The sequence below is a fragment of the Clarias gariepinus genome, chromosome 1 (genome assembly GCF_024256425.1).
Source record: "Clarias gariepinus isolate MV-2021 ecotype Netherlands chromosome 1, CGAR_prim_01v2, whole genome shotgun sequence".
Taxonomy (NCBI): Eukaryota; Metazoa; Chordata; class Actinopteri; order Siluriformes; family Clariidae; genus Clarias; species Clarias gariepinus.
In genome coordinates, this window is record NC_071100.1 from 7847649 (window position 1) to 7866625 (window position 18977).

The following is an 18977-nucleotide window of genomic DNA, read 5'->3' on the forward strand; positions in this document are numbered from 1 at the left end:
GAAGGCAAGCTTTTACCAGCTAAGGCTTCTCAGTAAGGTCAAATCAATTTTGACCCGAGCTGATCTTGAAAAAGCTGTTCATGCCTTCATCAGCTCGCGGATTGACTTTTGTAATGCCCTCTACTCTGGACTCAGTCAATCACTGCTCAATCTGCTTCAACTGGTACAGAATGCTGCAGCACGTCTTCTTTCCAACACCTCTAAACGCTCTCACATCAGTCCAGTCCTCCGCTCGCTCCACTGGCTTCCAGTGCGGTTTAGGGTGGAATTTAAGATCCTGATGTTTGTATTTAAGGCCATCAATGGTCTGGCCCCTGTTTACCTCGCGGAGTTGATAATGGTCCACCACCCAGCCAGAACTTTGCGCTCTTCTGAATATACCACGTTGGTCATACCCAAGTTTAATTATAAAAAGTTTGGAGGTCGGTCATTTGCTGTTCAGGGCCCAAAACTGTGGAACGCACTACTGGGACAGCTTCGAAGTATCACTGAACTCAGTGCTTTTAAATTGCAGTTGAAGACACATCTTTTTAGACTTGCTTTTGATATGTAGCTATTGATTTGATAGTTGTTTTTATGTATATTGTCCTGTTCTGATTGTTGTGTTTTATGTTTTTTGTTTTTATACTGGAAAGCGCCCTGGGCACTTTTTGGTTGTTGTAGGGCGCTATATAAATAAATTTTGATTGATTGATTGATTGAATTAATATTAAAAGCAGTTTTGTTAGGTATAGATATTTCCAAAGCCTGCTTTTAAATGTTTATTTTAAAATAAAAAAATAAATGCATTTAGGTATCATTAAAACATTTCATTGTTTATTAATCACTTCACCATCAACAAACCTGAGTGATCAATGAGAGTGGGGAGGACAGCATCTAAACATACCAGTTCACTATAATACTCTACGTCCATGAGTCCCCCAGATCTGCTCCTTTACCTAAGGCAAATCTATTTATAAAAATGCTTGATTAAATAAATAGGTTTTTAGCCTGGACTTAAACACTGAGACTGTGTCTGAGTCCCGAACACTAATTGGAAGACTATTCCATAACTTTTGGGGCTTTGTAAGAAAAACAAGGAAAGCTGACAGTGTTCAATGTCAGGTTTCTTAATTAGCGGTTTAATAACTGCTAATTTAAAGGATTTGTGAACATACAGTACCGACTGCTAAGTGAACAGTTAATTATTTTACTTCTGTTATTTGCTGGTCCTATCTGCTTGAAAAAATGTGATGGTATAGGATCTAGTTCACAGGTTGATAATTTTTAAAAAGAAATGAGTGAAATTGGTTCTCTCTCTTTAAAATTATTCTAGGTTCTGATGTGGTGTGGTTAGTTTATTGTCTTTATCACTTAAATTGTCTGGTTTCAAAGCCTGAATTTTTGGCCTAATATTTGTGATTTTGTTATTGAAAAAGTTCATGAAATCCACACTTCTGTATGTAAAAATATTGAAATAGTATTGAAAATCAATTAACATTTTTTACAGTCATAACCAATAATTGATCAGTGTCTCTTTTCCCCTTAACATAACCATGTGTGGAATTAAGCAAAATTGCTTCCTCTCCCCATTGTGACCAGCTAAAAAATATTTTTATAATCTTCAAGTTAAAAACTACATACCTCCTCTTCTATTCAATTCAATTCAATTCAATTTTATTTGTATAGCGCTTTTAGCAATTTTCATTGCCGCAAAGCAGCTTTACATAGTCAAAAGAATTATTTAAGTTTGTACGAAATGTGAATTTGTATGAATCAAAATGGTCAGTTTGTCCCTGGTGAGCAAGCCGAGGGCGACAGTGGCAAGGAAAAACTCCCTGAGATGGTAATAGGAAGAAACCTTGAGAGGAACCAGACTCAACAGGGAACCCATCCTCATTTGGGTAAAACAGAAAGCAGTAAGTGATCTGCATTTATACAGTGTGTAGGGTGGGAGGCAGTTCAGCTATAATAGCTGATGTTAATTGATGTTAATATGGAGTCCAGGTAGTTATTGAAGACCCAGGTAGACTTGTAAGAAGTTCCAGTCATGAACTATCGAACTGTCAAGTCCCCAGAGAAACAGTTGCCAACACCAGTCAAGGCCAGAACCATTTTCTAGGTAGAGAGAATCATTCCCAGACACCAGACGCATCCCAGAGAGACACACGGGGCATCCATGTGACGAGATCTTCAGCCAGAAGCGGGGCACCAGGATGGGTCAGACAGGTCCGGAGGGCAGAGGGAGTCTGGATTACTGGCAGCTCAGGAACGACATGTGTAGCTCGACAGAGAGAGAGAGAAAGAGTGAAAGGGGGGGACAGGAGGAGAGAGGAAAAAGAAAGAGGGGGGGAAAGAGAAGAAGAGGAGAGATGGCAGTTAGGTATGGTCACAGTCACACAATGTATAATGTGAATGTATATTAACTGTAGAGTGCAAGCAGAGACTCCGGCAGGACTAACTATGACAGCATAACTAAAAGGGAGAGCCAGAAGGAAACACAAACATGAGGGCTTCCTGACATGTAAAGCAAACAATCACCTCACCGTCAGCAAACCTGAGTGATCAATGAGAGTGAGGAAGACAGCATCCAAACATACCAGTTCACCATAATACTCTACGTCCATGAGTCCCCCAGATCTGCTCCTTTACCTATGGCAAATCTATTTATAAAAATGCTTGGCTAAATAAATAGGTTTTTAGCCTGGACTTAAACACTGAGACTGTGTCTGAGTCCCGAACACTATTTGGAAGACTATTCCATAACTTTGTAAGAAAAAGCTCTGCCCCCAGCTGTATTTTTCATAATACGCGGTACTGACAAGCAGCCTGCATCCTTTGATCGAAGTAGGCGTGGCGGATCGTAAGACACTAGCATTTCGCTCAGGTACTGCGGCGCGAGACCATTTAATGATTTATATGTCAAAAGTAGTATTTTAAAATCAATGCGAAATTTCACAGGGAGCCAATGGAGTGAAGATAAAATAGGGGTGATGTGCTCATATCTTCTGGTTCTGGTGAGGACTCTCGCTGCTGCATTCTGGACTAGCTGAAGCTTATTTATGCATCTAGCTGAACAACCAGACAGTAAGGCATTACAATAGTCCAACCTAGAGGTGATAAAAGCATGAACTAGTTTTTCTGCATCGTTTAGCGACAATAAATTTCTTATTCTGGCAATATTTCTGAGGTGAAAGAATGCTATCCTGGTAATATTATCTACATGTGCTTCAAATGAAAGGCTGGAATCAATAATCACACCAAGGTCTTTCACTGTTGCATTTGATGGAACAGAAAGGCCATCTAAAGTTACGGTGTGATCTAAAATTTTACTCCTAGCTGTATGCGGTCCTATGACTAGAACTTCTGTCTTATCCGGATTAAGCAGAAGGAAGTTAATTAGCATCCAATTTCTTATGTCCTGCACACATTGCTCAATTTTAGTAAGCTGTTTTTTCTCATCAGGTTTTGCTGATACATATAACTGTGTATCGTCAGCATAACAATGAAAACTAATACCATGCTTACGGATTATGTTGCCCAGAGGAAGCATGTAAAGGGAAAAAAGCAGTGGACCTAAAACTGAACCCTGCGGAACGCCAAACTCCACTAGAGAACATGCAGAATAATCACCATTTAAGTCTACATACTGATAACGATGGGTCAGATAGGATCTGAGCCAGGAGAGGGCTGTACCCTTAATTCCCACTACATTTTCTAATCTGTGAAGAAGAATAGCGTGATCAACAGTGTCAAAAGCTGCACTGAGGTCAAGTAATACAAGCATAGTTACACAACCCTGATCAGAGGCCAATAGAATGTCATTTACTACTTTAACGAGCGCTGTCTCTGTACTGTGATGAGGCCTAAATCCTGACTGATACAGTTCATGTATGCCATTTTTATGTATATATGAGCATAGCTGCTCCGCTACTATCTTTTCCAGGATCTTAGAGATAAAGGGGAGGTTTGATATTGGTCTGTAACTGGACAGCTGACAGGGGTCGAGGTCAGGTTTCTTAATTATTGGTTTGATAACTGCTAATTTAAAAGATTTTGGAACATATCCAATGCTGAGTGAAGAATTAATTATTCTCAACAGGGGTTCTATTATTGCTGGTACTATCTGTTTAAGAAAATGTGTATGTTCCATCATGTTCTATCATGTGTACTACTTTGTTTGCAGCTGTTTGAGATAAACAGGAGCTGTTTGTTTGTTTTTATATAAAAAGGAAGTAAGAACTGATGCCGTGTCTGTCTGGAGTTAAAGAGAAGTCAAAGAACCTACATACACTCATCTCTGTCTCTCTGTTTTACTTGTATGATTTGAGAACAAACTGTAAAAACCTTGAACACACCTTAACTCAGTCAGTCAGTCATTATAGAGACAGGATGGAGTTCAGTCCTCTCCCTGTGATGCTCTGTGAGTAAATGTTCTCTTTGTGTCTTCATTAGAGTGAGTGTTGGGTATAAAGTTGGTTATCTGCAGTCTGAATGTCCTGAGTGATGAGTGTATTGTGTGATTAGGATAAACAGTATACTAAGTGTTTCAGAGGTTGGTTTTATAGCTGAGTGCTCAGATTATCACTTTTCATTACTAGTATTTGTTGCATATTTAGTTACTTGAAATTAAAAGAAATAAAATTTCACTGTCATATTCCAGAGACTTTAGAGATTTTATCATTCAACTTGGATTCCTCGATACAAAATAGACTCATTTATTTAAACAAAAAGAATGAAAGAAAAAGAAAGATTTACATTGATGGACAGAAACCTTTGATTTTCAACTGGGGTTGTTTATGGGGTCATTGACTTGTTGAAATAGATTTATCCCTACTCGTTTTGAGATATTCTGAAGATTTCATTAGGTTTTGCTCCACAATCTCCATGTACTTTATTTCACCCACCACCACTCCCAATCCGAATTTTGGAAACCTCCTCAGTCCCTATAGATGAGAAACCTCCTCACCACATTACACTTCCACCATCATGATTCAATGTTAGCATAGTGTTTCTGTGTTAACATTTATGCCATAATGTTGTCTTTTATTTGACAAGAAAAACTTTGGTTGCAAGATATTTTGCAAAGTTCATATGCCAGTTCAGATGGACCCTTCAAAAAAATGGTTCGCTACATGGCACTCTCCAAAGTACACCAGATGTGTGCAATACACCGATATGACATCTGGACATCAAAACATTTTAAATGTCTTAATCTCTTTATTACCAGAAACAGTATTTTCTTATGAGTGTTTTCTCTTTTGCACCTGGGTGTGGCAATGCAGGCCAACCAACACCAGGAGTAGCTCCTCAGCACCCAGTGAATAAACACTAAATTTTGGACACAGCGTTAGGGTACCCCTTAACAAAGATTGTAATCTTTCAGAGATAATCGTTTAAAAATAATTTCCCAAAAACATTTTTATGTCTAACTGCAGAACATGTCCTTGCGGTAATTCCCTTGTACTGCATACTGCAGTTATTTTATTTTATTACTAAGCCATCTCAAAGATGTTTCTCATAGATGTTGTAGACAGACATGTTGGTTAGGATGCAATACAATAAGTTTGGTGTTTCTTAAAGGTTTTAGATTTTTCACAGATTGAATGAGTTCCATGTTTTGTCCTGTTCTCTGATTCTGTTCCCCTTTTTAGTGCTAATTTCACTTACACCAGTAGCACATCCTCAAGGTGAGTTACGAATATATTTATTCCTAATATTGTGCACTTGGTTGAATTTTTGCTACAACAGAGAATGTAAGCAGAATTTATCCATTTCTTAAGGCCTTAACAGTTTTGCAGCTCTAAATCGAGAAAGTATTTTAACTCAATTGTTCATTATTCTTTGTTCTCCTATGCATTTATTAAAAAAATAAAGCCCATGTACTACACGTTAAACAGAACAGGGCTTTAAAATCACATTAAGATCAACTGTAAAAAAGAAAATTTTCAAGAAAAATAAATATAATAATAATAATAATAATAATAATAACAAAAAAATTAAACAATGTTGTTTTTTATTTAATAAAAAAATGCAAGTCATGTAATTATTCATGTTAAACATTTTTTTCCCTAAAACATTCATTCCAGTTTCTGATTTTCTTTATAATTTTCTATTCCCTGTGTAACAGAGACCCCCCAGGCAGTACTGAGTGTATCTCCACAGAGCTGGCTGACTGAAGGAGACTCAGTGACTCTTAACTGTGAGGTTACAGACTCCTCTACAGGCTGGACATTCAGCTGGTACAATGTGGTTCCATACAGAAATGACTTAACTCAAATTAAAAATAATCGTGGCTATATCATGTATGTGGAGCCCCTGTCAGACAGCACCAGAGGATCTAAAGGCATCTACACACTCAGTCCTGCTGCTCTTATACACACAGGAGTTTACATATGCAGAGGAGAGAGACGAGAACCACCATTTCACACAAATTACAGCAATCCAGAGTCACTATGGATCACTGGTGAGAAAAAACATCAACACTCTCAAACTCTGTTAATAACCTGGGGTTCAAGTTTAAACTCCTCCCCTCCTTCTCCCTCTCCCTCTGTGACATTGAAAGGCTGTGCCCTCCAGTCTGGACAGTTGTAATGCACTCCTTATTGGAATCTCTGGCAGGAATCTTCAAAAGCTCCAACACATTTAAAACAGTATTGTCAGGATCCTTACAAGAGTGCCAAAATATATGCACATCACTCCCATAATCCAGAAACTTCATTGGTTCCTCATCCATCTCTGTATTAAGGGGGTAGCATTTTGAGATTTGTCCATCAATGTAAAGTGCTTTATTAATAAAATGAATTACTCTTAGTACTGCTCCATAAAGGCCAAAGTAGAGCGCATAACAAATAGTTGTCCTGTGGAAAGATTCTCCCGCCTGAGCTGTGGATCTGTGGAGCTCTTCTAAAACTTTCTTCTTTAACTCTTTAAAGCTCTTTATTTTTTTCTAAAAACAATTTTCTATGTTTAAGGAGAATCTCCGACAGTCTCTCTGATCGTCAAACCCAGAAGAACTCAACACTTTACTAATGACTCTCTCTCACTGAGCTGTGAGGACCAGAGTCACTCTACTGGATGGACAGTGAGACGATACATACAGAATCGGAGGGTTTTGAATTGCTCACAGGAATCAGTCAGTGGACCAACATGCAAAATCTATTCTATCAGTAGAGTTCATGATGGATGTTACTGGTGTCACTCTGAATCTGGAGGTTCAAGCAATCCTGTCAACATTACAGTGCATGGTGAGTCTCTGACAATCTCACTGGGATATCCAGTTATATAACACAAAACCTGTTTATCTTAAACTATTTGTAATTTCTTCAATTCTATAACTTCTCTTATCCAATAAATTGGGACCAAACATGTACCAAATACCACATACCATTATTTTATATTTATCAATGCAGATATCAATTACTGCACAGTTGAATGTTTTCTCACTGGTTAGTCCAATAGGTCTGGTTCTGCAGATTCCACAGGTATATAATCTACACACAGATGAATTCGAGATATTCTATTAACATTATCTAAACCTCTCAAGTATAGATTTCCTTATTGGGATCAAATTAAATTTGGTAATCTGATTTCCCATGTTCTAGATGGTGATGTGATCCTGGAGAGTCCTGTCCATCCTGTGACTGAGGGACATCCTCTGACTCTACGCTGTTTATATCGCAACACAAAGCCCTCAAATCTCCGAGCTGATTTCTATAAAGATGGATCAATTCTCCAAACACAGACTACAGGAGAGATGATTGTCTATCATGTCTCAAAGTCAGATCAAGGTTTCTACTACTGTATATACCCAGAGAGAGGAGGGTCACCGAAAAGCTGGGTCTCAGTCAGAGGTCAGGACATCATTTATTTTAATTTCATTTTCTTTTTACATAATTTTTTTTGTTGCAATTTTTAAATGCAAATTATATAATCTTCCTTTTTCATAGCTTCTAATACAAGTGGAAGAACAGCAAGAGTGGCTCTGGGACTGAGTTTTGCTGTTTGGTTTAACACATTGCTGATCTTATATATCTTCCTGGGGTGCAGAAAAAAGAAAAGGTTTGAAAGCTGCTTTTGACAGAATATTCATGATTTCTAAAGTATATACTTCAGACTTTGTCAAATCACAGATTATATAGTTTATCTGATATAGAAATGATCAAGCATATGTGGCAATGCCGTGGTAGAGCAATTAAATGTAAAATTTCAGACCCGATTACGCCACCCCAAGGTTAACTGGGGAAATAACACCACTAAGGAACAGAGGTTTATTGGGCTGAATGAATGAGAGAAAGGGATACAAATATACAAAACTTTATTATAAGTCACAAATTAAAAACATCCAATAGCATGTAATGCTGGATCTCAAATAGCTATCACACGCAATCAAAAAAGGACAAGGCACTCTGTGTACTCACACAGGAATAAAATAAAACCAAACAAACAAATAGAAACAAAACTTCGGGCACCGGCTTCTCAGCGGCAAGGGCAGACTAAAGGAGGTCCGGCCTTACAGGTGCTCTTCACACACATCCACACACTCAAAGTGAGACGTGAACACAAACTGCACTGCACTCCACACAATTATACTACCCCCAATACTCTGAGCTAGCTAGCCTCCCAGCCCAACAGTGCTCGAGATGGACAACACAAAATAATACAATTAACCAAACACCAAAAAAACACAATAGATATAGAAGGCAAGAAAATAAAGAGAACAAAAGTTTTCGTTGCCCTAAAAAAAAAAAAAAAAAAGACAGAAAAACATAGACGAATATAACAATTTAAACAAACATATCAAATAACATAGCTCGGACAGCTCACCAAAAAGTATTCTCCTAACGCTGCTTTATGACAGTCTCCACAATACAAAAATGCAGAGAACCCGGAAGTCCAGACTGACTTCCAGACAGTAGCAGGGCAGCTCCGAACCACTAATACCGTCTAGAAAAAAGAACAAATAACTAAGGAAAGAAAAACGAACAAAAACAGGAGAAGAAACAGGAGAAGAAACACTGTAGGAGGAGAAAACAGCGGCGTCGTCCTCAGGCAAGGCGGAGGGCAAATACTTCCGCCATCACAAGACCCACCGGCACCGCGTCAGACACCCGTAGCTACTAAGAAAGAGAACCATGACTAAATCACATCTCTTTCCTAAGCCAGAGAAAACGAAACTTACTTACCCAGACGAATCATTTCCAATGCGCACACTAAGGGAAAAATAAAACATCAGCATTTTAATGTACATGCCCACCTCTTCATTAGCCACATAGCTAAAAACAACTACACACCTTCTGTCCTCGTGCACGCCGTGAAGGCGTCCTAGTCTGCCAGGTAAGATAAAATCCAGCCTTAAGTACTGTTGAAAACCATTCTAATAGGCTGCCATGGGTGACAAATCACCTACCTGGGGGCCAATGGGAAAACCCCATTGCCCACATTGCCACAATTTATCCATAGCTCTTGAATCGTTGGCCCGACGATAACCCAATTAACCTAAGCCCAAGGCCTAAACAGTGCAGACATAGGACTAGATGAGGCATCAACAGCCTCAACACTTACCACCCTCCCCACAGCCCTAGGAAGATGGTTAAGATTGGAATGATGGCCGGCGGTAGTTCGCCTTGTGCGTCTCACTGCCCTATCACCAAAAGAGGGACCTACAGGACCAGGATTGATCATGGGTGATTGACTTACGGCACCCTGCCCTAATGGTCCGGTGCTCACTGGGTCCTCAACAGCAGCACCCGCCCCCAACACCAATGAACTGGGGCCTGCAGGAACCCGGCCCTGACTCTGTAACTCAATAGCCGCGGCCAGAGTCTCCGGTACCACCCGAACCAGGTCAACTTCCTCAAAAGAGGGGGGATCCTCCAGTAACGGCTCGTCGGTAACTGGTGATGCATCCTCTGAAAAAGACACTAAGGATTCCCCCCCCCACTCTTGCCTTTAACAGCGAGCGATGAACATGCTTTACCCAATCCACATCATTTACTGGTGCAATGGCGTAAACTGAACCTCCTATCCTAGGTGCCTTTACCACCTGGTACACCACTGAGCTCCAACAGTCCTGAATCTTATGACGGCCCTTGAGACCATAGTTACGAAGATAAACTAACTGGCCTACACCCAAGGGCACATCCTGGACACAAGAGTCATACCTTTCCTTACGGCGTTCAGCAGCTAACTGTAACTGTTTCCGAGCCCCTTCAAAAGCCACCTGCAGTCTTGTCTGATGCTCTAACACCCAGTTATTAACACTACCAGGACCCTTCTCCTGGCCCCTACCCAACAAGAAATCAACAGGCAGTCGTGGTTCTTGCCCGAACATCAGAAAATACGGAGACTCCCCAGTCACTTGATGGGGAGTTGTGTTATAGCAGTAGAGTAATTGGGGAAGTGCAGAAACCCAATCATCCTTCCGCGAACTGGGCAGGGTGCGCAAGAGAGTGTGCAGCGTCCGATTAAACCGCTCTGTAAAAATCAGCTGTAAGGCCTGGCCAATAACAGTGTTGACGAACCAGCTCAGTGGTGCGGTCAATGCCCTAGTGCCCATGCCCTTGGTGAACACTAGTCAAAACCTCACCCTGCAACGCAGACGGAAGAACCCATTGAAAGATTTCCTCACCTCCATCTGACCGAAAAACACGGCGATACAACACGCCCTCCTTGTCCACCAATCGATCCCATTGGCGAAGCAACACCAGGGCGGTTTTGGACATCTGTCTACGCTCTACCAAGGACGGGGGAACCCCTCGTCGCCAAAACCTTAAAACCTGACCAATGACTGGGTCGGCCTGCTGACACAAGCCCATATCACCCCCAAAACCAGGCAGCACAGAGATCACTGCCTGAGTCACCGGTGGACGCAACTCCACCGCAAACATCTGCTTAACAGTAACCGGCACCTCAACTCCCGGCAACAGTGCACTTACCTCACCCTGGCCGTAAGGATCCTGTCTTGAGAGGGCATCCGTATTTCTATTACTCCTACCTGACCGATACTTGATAATAAAATCAAATGCTGCAAGCTGGGCTGCCCAACGTTGTTCAGTGGTGGCAAGTTTAGCTGTGGCCAAATGGCTAAGAGGATTATTGTCAGTGTAGACAATGCACTTATGCCCCAACAGACATTCAACTTTTCAGTCATGGCCCACTTGAGCGCCAAAAACTCCAACTTCATGGAGCTATAATTAACCATATTGCGCTCAGTGAGCCTAAGACTTTGGCTGGCGTACGCAATCGGTCGCACTCTGCCACTCTGCTCCTGGGAGAGGACTGCCCCCAAGCCACCATAGCGTAACTCAGATGCACTGGTGGGACACCGCCACTGTGAAACTGCCTCGATCTTACCTGGGTCAGTGGATACACCCTGAGCAGAAATATGACGACCTAGATATTTTACCTCTTTCTGGAAAAACGCGCACTTCGCCAATTTAGCCTTCAAACCCTCATGCTCCAAGCGACCCAGCACAAGCTCCAACCGCTCCAAATGCTGCGAAATGGAAGAGGAGAACACCACAATGTCATCTAGATATAACAATAGTGAGCTACCCTGTTGATCTCCAAACAGCCATTCCATCAAACGCTGAAAAGTGTTTGGAGCATTACACAGCCCGAAAGGCATGCGATTGAACTCAAATAGACCGAAAGGAGTACAAAATGTCATCTTAGCTCTATCCCTTTCGAGGACAGGGACTTGGTTATAACCACTAGCCAAATCCATAGTGGAAAACCACCCCGCCCCCGTCAAGAAATCGAGCGACTCCTCAATGCGCTGAAGGGGAAAAGCATCCTTCCTCGTCTTTGCATTTAACTGACGGTAGTCAACACACATACGCAGGCTTCCGTCCTTTTTTTGGACGAGCACTATAGGCGATGCATATGGACTACAGCTCTTCCTAATAACGTTGGCTTCCAGGAGCTGGTTGATATGCGACTTAAGTACCTCATACTCCGACGGCGGAATTCGCCTATACCGCTGACGAACAGGAACTGAATCCAGCAATGTTATCTTGTGCGAAATCACATCTGTGCAACCCAGATCACCCTCGTGGGCTGAGAACACAGACTGATATCGCCTCAACAGCGCTCTGACCCTACTTTGCTCCTCCTGCGACAAGACAGACAAATCAACAGCTTCAATTTGGATCGGAACAACTGCCCCAACGACTTGAGAATGCATTGAAACAGTCACTGGCCCGTTCTTGGTTATCCCCGCTGGCAAACTTACCACCTGAACACTATTAAGTGTTCCTAACATCGTTCCAGCATACAGCATTACATCTATGGTCCCTACATTAACCATAGGCAAATAGACTGTACCACGGACAACTCTGACAATCCCGCTGGCGAACCGAATACCGGAGGCTCAAACAAAACAATCCCCTCTGCATACTGTTTAGAACATGTGGCTGGTACAAGCTTTAACATCCCACCTGGAACACGACACGAATTACGACCCCGCAATCTGACCTTCAAATTCAAATTTTATTCCCCATGCGCACTAGTGAGGACTGGTCCTCTGCTAGATGGCAGTGTTGTAACGCCTGTAAAATGAATTTTGGGGCCTGCACTAAAGAGGGACAATCAAACAAGCTAGGGCCATACTGACCAAAAAGCTCCTGATTGCATCGACTAAGGACATTCATCCCCAACACACCGGGAATTCCAGTACCGATGCCGCTAGGAGAATCCCTGACCATCAAAATCCCACACTTGGGAATCAATCGATTACACATCTCAATATCCAACTCCATGTAGCCAATGTAAGGAATCGACAACCCATTGGCTGCATGGAGCTGGAGCCAGTGGCACGACTTTAACCGATCTACACCCCATGATTGAAACTGCGTTTGAAAGCAACTTTTAGTAATTGTGGACACCATAGACCCAGTGTCAACCAAACAAGGCACTTTAACACCAATGCGGACAAGAAGGTGTGGACAAGACAACATTAAATGAGATAAAGCAATACCCGACCCGTTCTCCTTCCCGATCGCGCTTTGGCTCTGCAACGCAGTGGGGACTAGTTTCCCGATGGCGTCGGTGAGTCAGACCCTGCACTATTGGTTTGCGTCGTAGCAATTAACGGAAAATGAGTAGGTACACGCTCCCCATCGCACTCTCTAGCAAAGTGACCCAGTTTCTGACATCTTCGGCACACAATCTGGTTACGACGAGGAGATTGACTATGGGGCTGGGAAGTGTATAAACGGGCAATACTTTGAGTTAACTTACTTATTTTTTCCTGCTGCAACCGCAACATTTCTCTAACCTCGCCCAACTCAGACTCTTGAAAAGACCACGCCGAATTCCCACAAGGCTCACCCCGCACCCCATACTGAATGCCATAAGCAGAAGGAAGTGAATGACTGCGACCCCTTGAACTTTCTGGCATACCCTCCCGTTCCCATCGGAGTGCTTCACCCTGTACGTCTAACAAGGTCATGGTAGGTTGGCCTCGTACCAGCTGTTTATGTTCTCACCAAAGAGCATTGTCATTAACATGCTCAATAAACTGGTCATGCAACAAAACTTGAGAATTTGGCATGGCATAAGGAGACTTTTGCTTTACTTGCTCCAGGAGACCAATCAGAGCAAGGGAGAACTCCAACAAAGACTCTCCCTCCCGCTGTTTGCTGGAGAAGAAAGCCTCCTGCAAAGAAACATATGACTGTGAGCAACCATACAACTCCCTTAGCACAGACACGATTTTTAATGGATCGCTACGTTCATCAACTGGGCGGTAACAAATCTCCTCTCTGGCTTCTCCCTCTAAATGGTCAAAGAGAAAGAAAGCTTTATCAGACGCTGATATATGACAGGCCTGCATACAAGCCTGGGCTTCCTCAATCCACTCCTCAACGTCAAGACCAGACCTGCCACTAAATTTTGGACACTTCCGATCTCATGGTACAAAAACATACTTCTCTCGCAGGACAGCACACTCCGTACTTGACTGAGACGTGGAGAGAGAAGGCCCACCGGCAACAGGAGACGGCCCACTAGAACCCAGAAGAGCAGATAATTGCTCCTGCCATAACCGTTCGTTATCTGTTCTTAAATGACCTACCATCTCCTTTAATTCACGCAGTTCTTCCTCCATATTTGTAGCACAAACCTCAGTCACTACCCGAGGAAGGCACACCGGACGCCGCTGCTGTCTCTCCTCCGGCCCAATGCTTCACCGTAAATCAACCCTAAAGCAAAAACACTAACAAAACAACAAAGAGAAAGAAAACAACCAACCAAGGTTAAGTACACAGAGCACCCCAAATACATATGTACCCGTGTCTCTCTGAAGAATGAAAGCCTATCCTGCCGATTACGCCAGAAATGTGGCAATGCCGTGGTAGGGCAATTAAATGTAAAATTTCAGACCCGATTACGCCACCCCGAGGTTAACTGGGGAAATAACACCACTAAGGAACAGGGGTTCATTAGGCTGAATGAACGAGAGACAGAGATACAAATATACAAAACTTTATTATAGGTCACAAATTAAAGACATCCCATAGCATGCAATGCTGGATCTCAAATAGCTATCACACGCAATCAAAAAAGGACAAGGCACTCTGTGTACTCACACAGGAATGAAATAAAACCAAACAAACAAATAGAAACAAAACTTCGGGCACCGGCTTCTCAGCGGCAAGGGCAGACTAAAGGAGGTACCGGCCTTACAGGTGCTCTTCACACACATCCACACACTCACACAAAGTGAAACGTGAACACAAACTGCACTGCACTCCACACAATTATACTACCCCCAATACTCTGAGCTAGCTAGCCTCCTAGCCCAACAGTGCCCGAGATGGACAACACAAAATAATACAATTACACAAACACCAAAAAAAACACAATAGATGAAGAAGGCAAGAAAATAAAGAGAACAAAAGTTCTCGTTGCCCTAAACAAAAACAAACAAAAAAAAGACAGAAAAACAAAAACGAATATAACAATTTAAACAAACATATCAAATAACCATGGGAACCATTCTAATAGGCTGCCAAGGGTGACCAATGGAAAAACCCTATTGCCCAAATTGCCACACATATATAAAACTCTTACATCACAGAGTACCTAGTGTGTGAATGTATTTTAAAAAGGATTAATAAAAAAAGGTAGGTAGGTCATTGTGCCATTTCCAATGCAAAATTGATTGTATTGCCAGCATTAAAATGCAATTGGGTCTAAGTGCATGGGTCATTTTGTTCAATGGCTTCATAACTATGGAAATAGGGTTGACTACTAGTTGCTATATATGTTAGCTTTTTACAATACACTTATGTTTATGTATTGCTATTGGTTGTAGTTATCCTGTTTGTTGCACTGTATTCAGAATACCTTCACTAATTTCAGTTCAGCCTTTATTTGTCACATAAACATTACTGCACTGTGAAATTCTTCATTCTTCACATATCCCAGCTTCTTTTTAGTAGGATATATAATATATATATATATATATATATATATATATATATATATATATATATATATATATATAACTAATATATATATTAGTTATATATATATATATAACTTTATACAATGACACATACACTTTGGTCAATTTGAGAACGGCAATTAGCCTAATCTGCATTTCTTTGGACTGTGGGAGAACAACCCACCAAGCACGGGGAGAACATGCAAATTCCATGCACACAGAGGCAGGAATCGAGCCTGGCCGGGAATTGGACCCGGACCCTGGAGGTTCAAGGCGACACCTTGCACTTCCGTCACCGATATACACTCAACAAAAATATAAACGCAACACCTTTGTTTCTGCTCCGATTTTTTTCCTTTTATTGTGGGCAGTATAAGGTACACCTGTGCACTACTCATGATGTCAGATCAGCATCTTGATGTGGCACACCTGTGAGGTGGGATAAATTATCTCAGCAAAGCAGAAGTGCTCACTATTACACATTTAGACTGATTTGTGAACAATGTTTGAGAGAAATGGTAATATTGTGTATCTGGAATGAGCAGAAACAAAGGTGTTGCGTTTATATTTTTGTTGAGTGTATATAATTCTGCCACCTAATATATCATTAATAATTTTAAATTTATTAAAGAAGTACATTATACAGTACTTTTATTCATTTATAGCTACATTTAATGTTGTATAAGAAGGCTTTACATGGCAAAAGATCATTAATAAGTCATATCATTAGTATATCATTAGTTTTGTTTTCTGCTACTACAGGTGCTGATGTTAAAACCATTCCTAGTTCTGTGACTTACGCTGACCTCGATCTAAAACCGCTGAAAAAAGGAAGGAGTATACGAGGTAGAAGAAAAATAAAGAAACTTAACTTCTATATTGTTTATCACCATATCTTGTTTTATGCGATAAATAAAACAAAAAATGTGTATTAATTTAGTAGGAAAATAATCAACATCAGGATGGTTTAATGTAGAGCAGTTCATGTTTCCATCTTGAGGTTGATTAGTTTTCATACCAGTATATAGTGTACTGTACTGCAGTCTTTTAACAGCTACACATTTTGTACCATGTTCTCACTTCTCACTATTGGCCACTGCACAACTACACTTCGTGGTCATCAAATCAAATCACATCAAATCACTCCAGCACAAATCACTTTAAGCATATTTGCACTGCATAAGTCACTTTTAATATATACCATTTATTCGGCTGCTCTTATTGTTTTACATTTTTTCATATATTCTCCATATATTTTCTATATTGTGTAGTTTTGTGTACAGTTATTTTACTTTTAACTTTATTTGTATATTTTTATTTTATTCTTCCCTAGTTAAACTTACCCTTTATTTTGATTTTCATTTTTATTCCCTATTCCTATTCATATTCTTTTATTCTTAGGTCACGAGCAGTTGTCTAAGCATTTCACTGCACATCGTACTGTGTATGTGACAAATAAAATTTGAATTTGATTTTTGAAATTTGACTTGTGATATGGGAACTATATCAGGAACACAAGTTCCTCATAAGTTTCTCTTTGTCCTTTTGAAGTTCTTACAGAAAAGAATTTAAGCAATATTTAAAACATCTCTAATTATTATTTAAAACAATAATAAATAATTATATTTCTGTTTATTTATATTATCTGTATTATATTATGTCCATGTGAACGAGCAGTTACTATAGAAACATATTACAGCAAGTGCATTGATTCAAACCTTTTGTCCAGTCATAACTTAGAATTGATTACTAACGTGGTATAAAATATTCTAATTTCGACTTTACAAATTCAAATGGTTGTAATTCTGTTGACACTCAAGCCAGGATTTCTTGTTTCCCACTAGGAAAGGCGAGTGCAGGTGATGATATTGTTTACTCAGAGATGAAGCACAACATGTAGGTACGACTCATGACATTTACAGTATCAATTTTAAGAGACAAACCAAAAACATGAAGTACGAAATATGTTTAAAGGTATTTTGGGTAGACTTTGGCATCTAGGACATTCAGTCTCCATGTACACAAAAACCGACCTCAAAGAATCACCTCATTCTCCTTGGAACTATTATGGAATAAGTAACTATGACCATGAAATATACTAACGCACCAAATAATAATAATTCCTGTAATTATTTAATTTATTTATTTTTGTTTTGTTGTGGTTACTGATTTAAATACTATATTGTAGAATGATATGTAATGAAAGTTATATCAATGAGAAGGTGTATAAAATGTATAATGTGGAAATGTTCTCTGTGTTTCTGTCTGCAGCAACCAGTAAAAGCTGATGAAGACACGGTTATCAGCTAGAAAATGTCAGTTTCTTCTTTTCTTCCCAAAATAAAAGCTGCTTGATTACTTTAAATAGGAAATAACAAAGAACGTGTCCACATCATCCACTGGCTTAACCTGCATGTGCCATATAATAGCCGTTCCTGAGACATGCACTGTTTCTGAGTGTTATGAAATAATTTCTCTTTTATCCGTCTCTGGAACAGTGTGTCCTATGTAGTATGTGTATGTGTATTCCACCTTATATATACTGTATGGGTCAAAACTCAAATTAAAATGTAAAATGAAAAATGGCAATATAATGATGAATTTAAATTTACATTTCCAACTTGTATACGCAACTTTGTGCTTAAAAATTCAACAATTCCATTTACATTTGTAGTTTGTTGTACTACTACTGAGGTTGTATTTATACTGGCAATTTGGATGCTTCATAAGCATATTCAATTATTACCTATATTTAAATTTAATGTATTTCCCAAATTGAATGATTCTCTTGCTATTAGTAAAATCTAATCAAAATGATAATTAAAATGTTATCCATATGTTTGTACGTTCTAGCAATGTATTTTATTTGTGTTTTAATTATTAAACTAATCACCTGGTGGCAAAATTGTTTGCATATGTATAAACTGTCATGCAGTGATACCTGTAGCAGTGTCTATAACCAAGCACAGGTGAGGAGCAGTGAGCTGTTTTTCCAAGATCAAAATCTGAAGGTCTTAGGGAGATATTGTCACATCTGGATTGCTCATTAGAGATATTTTGTCTACCGAAACATATTATACCGAAACATATTCTGTACAGTATCCACTTGCATGAGTTAACTTCCTCAGAATGGCATCACGAATGATTAGGTAGTTAGGAAGCAGAAAGGTGGGGGGGGGGGGGGTAGTATGGTATGATCCATACCTAATGATGGGTGAGAGAACTTTGGAAAGATGAAGCTTTTGGCTTCATGTGCATCAAAGGAAGCAGATGATGGCCTACATCCAGGTTGGTAGCATGATAGGGAAGTGCCCTAACAAGACGGGTGGGAATTGGATTTGGATACAACTATTATAGGGAGAAAATATGGTATGGAAAGATAAAACATATCATATTAAAATACATTGTTTCCTCATGCCTCCAATGTTGAAGGTCACAATTTCATGTTTTTACACTGAAATCATTCAACTGGTAAGTCCCATCACATGTACACTGTTTCACTGTTGGATGAAAAGAGCTTTAAAATAAACGTCTCTATGCATGAACG